Here is a 7,809-nt window from a genome sequence, read left to right as displayed (position 1 = left end):
ACACTCTGATAGTCCACAGATTACAGAATGCCACCAGATGTGCATCGGAAACTACTACTTGTCTTCCAGGGAACGATCAAAACGTACACTGTTTGAGACTTACGGGCCGTGGAGGAAAGTGCGCATGGTGACTGTTGTATTCAATCCCGATTCAATTTCTGTGTTTCATCAACACTCTGATAGTCCGCAGATTACAAAATGCCTCCAGATGTTAATTGGAAACTATTACTGGTCTTCCAGGGAACGATCAAAGCGAAAACTGCTTGAGACATTACTTCCATGGAGGAAAGTGCCCATGGTGACTGTTGTATTCAATCCCGATGCAATTTCTGTGTTTCATCAACACTCCGATAGTCCACAGATTACGGAATGCATCCAGATGTGCATCGGAAACTACTACTGGTGTTCCAGGGAACGATCAAAGCGTCGACTGTTAAGGACATTACTCCCATGGAGGAAAGTGCGCATGGTGACTGTTGTATTCAATCCCGATGAAATTTCTGTGTTTCATCAACACTCTGATAGTCCACAGATTACAGAATGCCTCCAGATGTGCATCGGAAACTTCTACTGGTCTTCCAGGGAACGATCAAACCGAGGACTGATTGAGACATTACTCCCATGGAGGATAGTGTGCATGGTGACAGTTGTATTCAATCCCGATGCAATTTCTGTATTTCATCAACACTCTGATAGTCCACAGATTACAAAATGCCTCCAGATGTGCATCGGAAACTACTACTGGTCTTCCAGGGAACGATCAAAGCGTAGACTGTTTGAGACATTACTCCCATGGAGGAAAGTGCGCATGGTGACTGTTGTATTCAATCCCGATGCAATTTCTGTGTTTCATCAACACTATGATAGTCCACAGATTACAGAATGCCACCAGATGTGCATCGGAAACTACTACTTGTCTTCCAGGGAACGATCAAAGCGTACTCTGTTTGAGACTTACCGGCCGTGGAGGAAAGTGCGCATGGTGACTGTTGTATTCAATCGCGATTCAATTTCTGTGTTTCATCAACACTCTGATAGTCCACAGATTACAGAATGCCACCAGATGTGCATCGGAGACTACTACTGATCTTCCAGGGAACGATCAAAGCGTAGACTGTTTGGGATATTACTCCCGTGGAGGAAAGTGCGCATGGTGACTGTTGTATTCAATCCTGATGCAATTTCTGTGTTTCTTCAACACTCTGATAGTCCGCAGATTACAAAATGCCTCCAGATGTTAATTGGAAACTATTACTGGTCTTCCAGGGAACGATCAAAGCGTAAACTGCTTGAGACATTACTTCCATGGAGGAAAGTGCCCATGGTGACTGTTGTATTCAATCCCGATGCAATTTCTGTGTTTCATCAACACTCCGATAGTCCACAGATTACGGAATGCATCCAGATGTGCATCGGAAACTACTACTGGTGTTCCAGGGAACGATCAAAGCGTCGACTGTTAAGGACATTACTCCCATGGAGGAAAGTGCGCATGGTGACTGTTGTATTCAATCCCGATGAAATTTCTGTGTTTCATCAACACTCTGATAGTCCACAGATTACAGAATGCCTCCAGATGTGCATCGGAAACTTCTACTGGTCTTCCAGGGAACGATCAAACCGAGGACTGATTGAGACATTACTCCCATGGAGGATAGTGTGCATGGTGACAGTTGTATTCAATCCCGATGCAATTTCTGTATTTCATCAACACTCTGATAGTCCACAGATTACAAAATGCCTCCAGATGTGCATCGGAAACTACTACTGGTCTTCCAGGGAACGATCAAAGCGTAGACTGTTTGAGACATTACTCCCATGGAGGAAAGTGCGCATGGTGACTGTTGTATTCAATCCCGATGCAATTTCTGTGTTTCATCAACACTATGATAGTCCACAGATTACAGAATGCCACCAGATGTGCATCGGAAACTACTACTTGTCTTCCAGGGAACGATCAAAGCGTACTCTGTTTGAGACTTACCGGCCGTGGAGGAAAGTGCGCATGGTGACTGTTGTATTCAATCGCGATTCAATTTCTGTGTTTCATCAACACTCTGATAGTCCACAGATTACAGAATGCCACCAGATGTGCATCGGAGACTACTACTGATCTTCCAGGGAACGATCAAAGCGTAGACTGTTTGAGACATTACTCCCATGGAGGAAAGTGCGCATGGTGACTGTTGTATTCAATCCCGATAAAATTTCTGTGTTTCATCAACACTCTGATAGTCAACAGATTACAGAATGCCTCCAGATGTGCATCGGAAACTACTACTGGTCTTCCAGGGAACGATCAAAACGTAGACTGTTTGAGACATTACTCCCATGGAGGAAAGTGCGCATGGTGACTGTTGTATTCAATCCCGATGCAATATCTGTGTTTCATCAACACTCTGATAGTCCACAGATTACAGAATGCCTCCAGATGTGCATCGGAAACTACTACTGGTCTTCCAGGGAACGATCAAAGCGTAGACTGTTTGAGACATTAGTTTTATGGAGGAATTTGCGCATGGTGACTGTTGTATTCAATCCAGATGCAATTTCTGTGTTTCATCAACACTCTGATAGGCCACAGATTTCAGAATGCCTCCAGATATGCTTCGGAAACTACTACTGGACTTCCAGGGAACGATCAAAGAGTAGACTCCTTTAGACATTACTCCCATGGAGGAAAGTGCGCATGGTGACTGTAGTACTCAATCCTGATGCATTTTCTGTGTTTCATCAACACTCTGATACTCCACAGATTACAGAATGCCACGAGATGTGCATCGGAGACTACTACTGATCTTCCAGGGAACGATGAAAACGTAGACTGTTTGAGACATACTGCCCGTGGAGGAAAGTGCGCATGGTGACTGTTGTATTCAATCCCGATGTAATATCTGTGTTTCATCAACACTCTGATAGTCCACAGATTACAGAATGCCACCAGATGTGCATCGGAAACTACTACTTGTCTTCCAGGGAACAATCAAAGCGTAGACTGTTTGAGACATACCGCCCGTGGAGGAAAGTGCGCATGGTGACTGTTGTATTCAATCCCGATTCAATTTCTGTGTTTCATCAACACTCTGATAGTCCACAGATTACAGAAAGCCACCAGATGTGCATCGGAAACTACTACTGGTCTTCCAGGGAACGATCAAAGCGTAGACTGTTTGGGACATTACTCCCATGGAGGAAAGTGCGCATGGTGACTGTTGTATTTAATCCCGATAAAATTTCTGTGTTTCATCAACACTCTGATAGTCAACAGACTACAGAATGCCTCCAGATGTGCATCGGAAACTACTACTGGTCTTCCACGGAACGATCAAAGCGTAGACTGTTTGAGACATTACTCCCATGGAGGAAAGTGCGCATGGTGACTCTTGTATTCAAACCCGATGCAATATCTGTGTTTAATCAACACTCTGATAGTCCACAGATTACAGAATGTCTCCAGATGTGCATCGGAAACTACTACTGGTCTTCCAGGGAACGATCAAATCGTAGACTGTTTGAGACATACTGCCCATGGAGGAAAGTGCGCATGGTGACTGTTGTATTCAATCCCGATTCAATTTCTGTGTTTCATCAACATTCTGATAGTCCACAGATTACAGAATGCCACCAAATGTGCATCGGAAACTACTACTGGTCTTCCAGGGAACGATCAAGGCGTAGACTGTTTGAGACATTACTCCCATGGAGGAAAGTACGCATGGTGACTGTTGTATTCAATCCCGATAAAATTTCTGTGTTTCATCAACACTCTGATAGTCAACAGATTACAGAATGCCTCCAGATGTGCATCGGAAACTACTACTGGTGTTCCAGGGAACGATCAAAGCGTAGACTGTTTGAGACATTACTCCCATGGAGGAAAGTGCGCATGGTGACTGTTGTATTCAATCCCGATGCAATATCTGTGTTTCATCAACACTCTGATAGTCCACAGATTACAGAATGCCTCCAGATGTGCATCGGAAACTACTACTGGTCTTCCAGGGAACGATCAAAACGTAGACTGTTTGAGACATTAGTTTTATGGAGGAATTTGCGCATGGTGACTGTTGTATTCAATCCAGATGCAATTTCTGTGTTTCATCAACACTCTGATAGGCCACAGATTTCAGAATGCCTCCAGATATGCTTCGGAAACTACTACTGGACTTCCAGGGAACGATCAAAGCGTAAACTCCTTTAGACATTACTCCCATGGAGGAAAGTGCGCATGGTGACTGTTGTACTCAATCCTGATGCATTTTCTGTGTTTCATCAACACTCTGATACTCCACAGATTACAGAATGCCACGAGATGTGCATCGGAGACTACTACTGATCTTCCAGGGAACGATCAAAGCGTAGACTGTTTGAGACATTACTCCCATGGAGGAAAGTGCGCATGGTGACTGTTGTATTCAATCCCGATGCAATTTCTGTGTTTCATCAACACTCTGATAGTCAACAGATTACAGAATGCCTCCAGATGTGCATCGGAAACTACTACTGGTCTTCCAGGGAACGATCAAAGCGTAGACTGTTTGAGACATTACTCCCATGGAGGAAAGTGCGCATGGTGACTGTTGTATTCAATCCCGATGCTATATCTGTGTTTCATCAACACTCTGATAGTCCACAGATTACAGAATGCATCCAGATGTGCATCGGAAACTACTACTGGTCTTCCAGGGAACGATCAAAGCGTAGACTGTTTGAGACATTTGTTTTATGGAGGAATTTGCACATGGTGACTGTTGTATTCAATCCAGATGCAGTTTCTGTGTTTCATCAACACTCTGATAGGCCACAGATTTCAGAATGCCTCCAGATATGCTTCGGAAACTACTACTGGACTTCCAGGGAACGATCAAAGCGTAAACTCCTTTAGACATTACTCCCATGGAGGAAAGTGCGCATGGTGATTGTTGTATTCAATCCCGATAAAATTTCTGTGTTTCATCAACACTCTGATAGTCAACAGATTACAGAATGCCTCCAGATGTGCATCGGAAACTACTACTGGTCTTCCAGGGAACGATCAAAGCGTAGACTGTTTGAGACATTACTCCCATGGAGGAAAGTGCGCATGGTGACTGTTGTATTCAATCCCGATAAAATTTCTGTGTTTCATCAACACTCTGATAGTCAACAGATTACAGAATGCCTCCAAATGGGCATCGGAAACTACTACTGGTCTTCCAGGGAACGATCAAAGCGTAGACTGTTTGAGAATTACTCCCATGGAGGAATGTGCGCATGGTGACTGTTGTATTCAATCCCGATGCAACTTCTGTGTTTCATCAACACTCTGATACTCCACAGATTACAGAATGCCACCAGATGTGCATCGGAAACTACTACTGGTCTTCCAGGGAACGATCAAAGCGTAGACTGTTTGAGACATTACTTCCATGGAGGAAAGTGCCAATGGTGAAAGTTGCATTCAATCCCGATGCAATTTCTGTGTTTCATCAACACTCCGATAGTCCACAGATTACGGAATGCCTCCAGATGTGCATCGGAAACTACTACTGGTGTTCCAGGGAACGATCAAAGCGTCGACTGTTAAGGACATTACTCCCATGGAGGAAAGTGCGCATGGTGACTGTTGTATTCAATCCCGATGCAATTTCCGTGTTTCATCAACACTCTGATAGTCCACAGATTACAGAATGCCTCCAGATGTGCATCGGAAACTTCTACTGGTCTTCCAGGGGACGATCAAACCGTAGACTGTTTGAGACATTACTCCCATGGAGGAATGTGCGATGGTGACTTTTGTATTCAATCCCGATGCAATTTCTGTGTTTCATCAACACTCTGATAGTACACAGATTACAAAATACCTCCAGATGTGCATCGGAAACTACTACTGGTCTTCCAGGGAACGATCAAAGCGTAGACTGTTTGAGACATTACTTTTATGGAGGAATGTGCGCATGGTGACTGTTGTATTCAATCCAGATGCAATTTCTGTGTTTCATCAACACTCTCATAGGCCACAGATTACATAATGCCTCCAGATATGCTTCGGAAACTACTACTGGACTTCCAGGGAACGATCATAGCGTAAACTCCTTGAGACATTACTCCCATGGAGGAAAGTGCGCATGGTGACTGTTGTACTCAATCCCGATGCATTTTCTGTGTTTCATCAACACTCTGATACTCCACAGATTACAGAATGCCACGAGATGTGCATCGCAGACTACTACTGATCTTCCAGGGAACGATCAAAGCGTAGACTCTTTCAGACATTACTCCCATGGAGGAAAGTGCACATGGTGACTGTTGTATTCAATCCCGATGTAATATCTGTGTTTCATCAACACTCTGATAGTCCACAGATTACAGAATGCCACCAGATGTGCATCGGAAACTACTACTTGTCTTCCAGGGAACGATCAAAACGTACACTGTTTGAGACTTACGGGCCGTGGAGGAAAGTGCGCATGGTGACTGTTGTATTCAATCCCGATTCAATTTCTGTGTTTCATCAACACTCTGACAGTCCACAGATTACAGAATGCCACCAGATGTGCATCGGAAACTACTACTGGTCTTCCAGGGAACGATCAAAGCGTAGACTGTTTGAGAATTACTCCCATTTAGGAAAGTGCGCATGGTAACTGTTGTATTCAATCCCGATGTATTTCTGTGTTTCATCAACACTCTGATACTAGACAGAATACAGAATGCCTCCAGATGTGCATCGGAAACTACTACTAGTCTTCCAGGGAACGATCAAAGCGTAGACTGTTTGGGGTATTACTCCCATGGAGGAAAGTGCGCATGGTGACTGTTGTATTCAATCCCGAAGCAATTTCTGTGTTTCATCAACATTCTGATAGTCCGCAGATTACTGAATGCCTCCAGATGTTAATTGGAAACTACTACTGGTCTTCCAGGGAACGATCAACGCGTACACTGTTTGAGACAGTACCCCCATGAAGGAAAGGGCCTATGTTGACTGTTGTATTCATCCAGATGCAATTTCTGTGTTTCATCAACACTCTGATAGTCCACAGATTACGTAAAGCCTGCAGATGTGCATCGGAAACTACTACTGGTCTTCCAGTTAACGATCAAAGCGTAGACTGTTTGAGAATTACTCCCATGGAGGTAAGTGCGCATGGTGACTGTTGTATTCAATCCCGATGCAATTTCTGTGTTTCATCAACACTCTGATACTCCACAGATTACAGAATGGCACCAGATGTGCATCGGAAACTACTACTGGTCTTCCAGGGCACGATCGAATCGTAGACTGTTTGAGACATACCGCCCGTGGAGGAAAGTGCGCATGGTGACTGTTGTATTCAATCCCGATGCAATTTCTGTGTTTCTTCAACACTCTGATAGTCCGCAGATTACAAAATGCCTCCAGATGTTAATTGGAAACTACTAGTGGTATTCCAGGGAACGATCAAAGCGTAGACTGTTTGAGACATTAGTTTTATGGAGGAATTTGCGCATGGTGACTGTTGTATTCAATCCAGATGCAATTTCTGTGTTTCATCAACACTCTGATAGGCCACAGATTTCAGAATGCCTCCAGATATGCTTCGGAAACTACTACTGGACTTCCAGGGAACGATCAAAGCGTAGACTCCTTTAGACATTACTCCCATGGAAGAAAGTGCGCATGGTGACTGTTGTACTCAATCCTGATGCATTTTCTGTGTTTCATCAACACTCTGATACTCCACAGATTACAGAATGCCACGAGATGTGCATCGGAGACTACTACTGATCTTCCAGGGAACGATCAAAACGTAGACTGTTTCAGACATTACTCCCATGGAGGAAAGT

Source organism: Schistocerca gregaria, chromosome 8, assembly GCF_023897955.1.
Source record: "Schistocerca gregaria isolate iqSchGreg1 chromosome 8, iqSchGreg1.2, whole genome shotgun sequence".
Classification (NCBI taxonomy): Eukaryota; Metazoa; Arthropoda; class Insecta; order Orthoptera; family Acrididae; genus Schistocerca; species Schistocerca gregaria.
Note: the sequence above shows the minus strand (reverse complement) of the source record.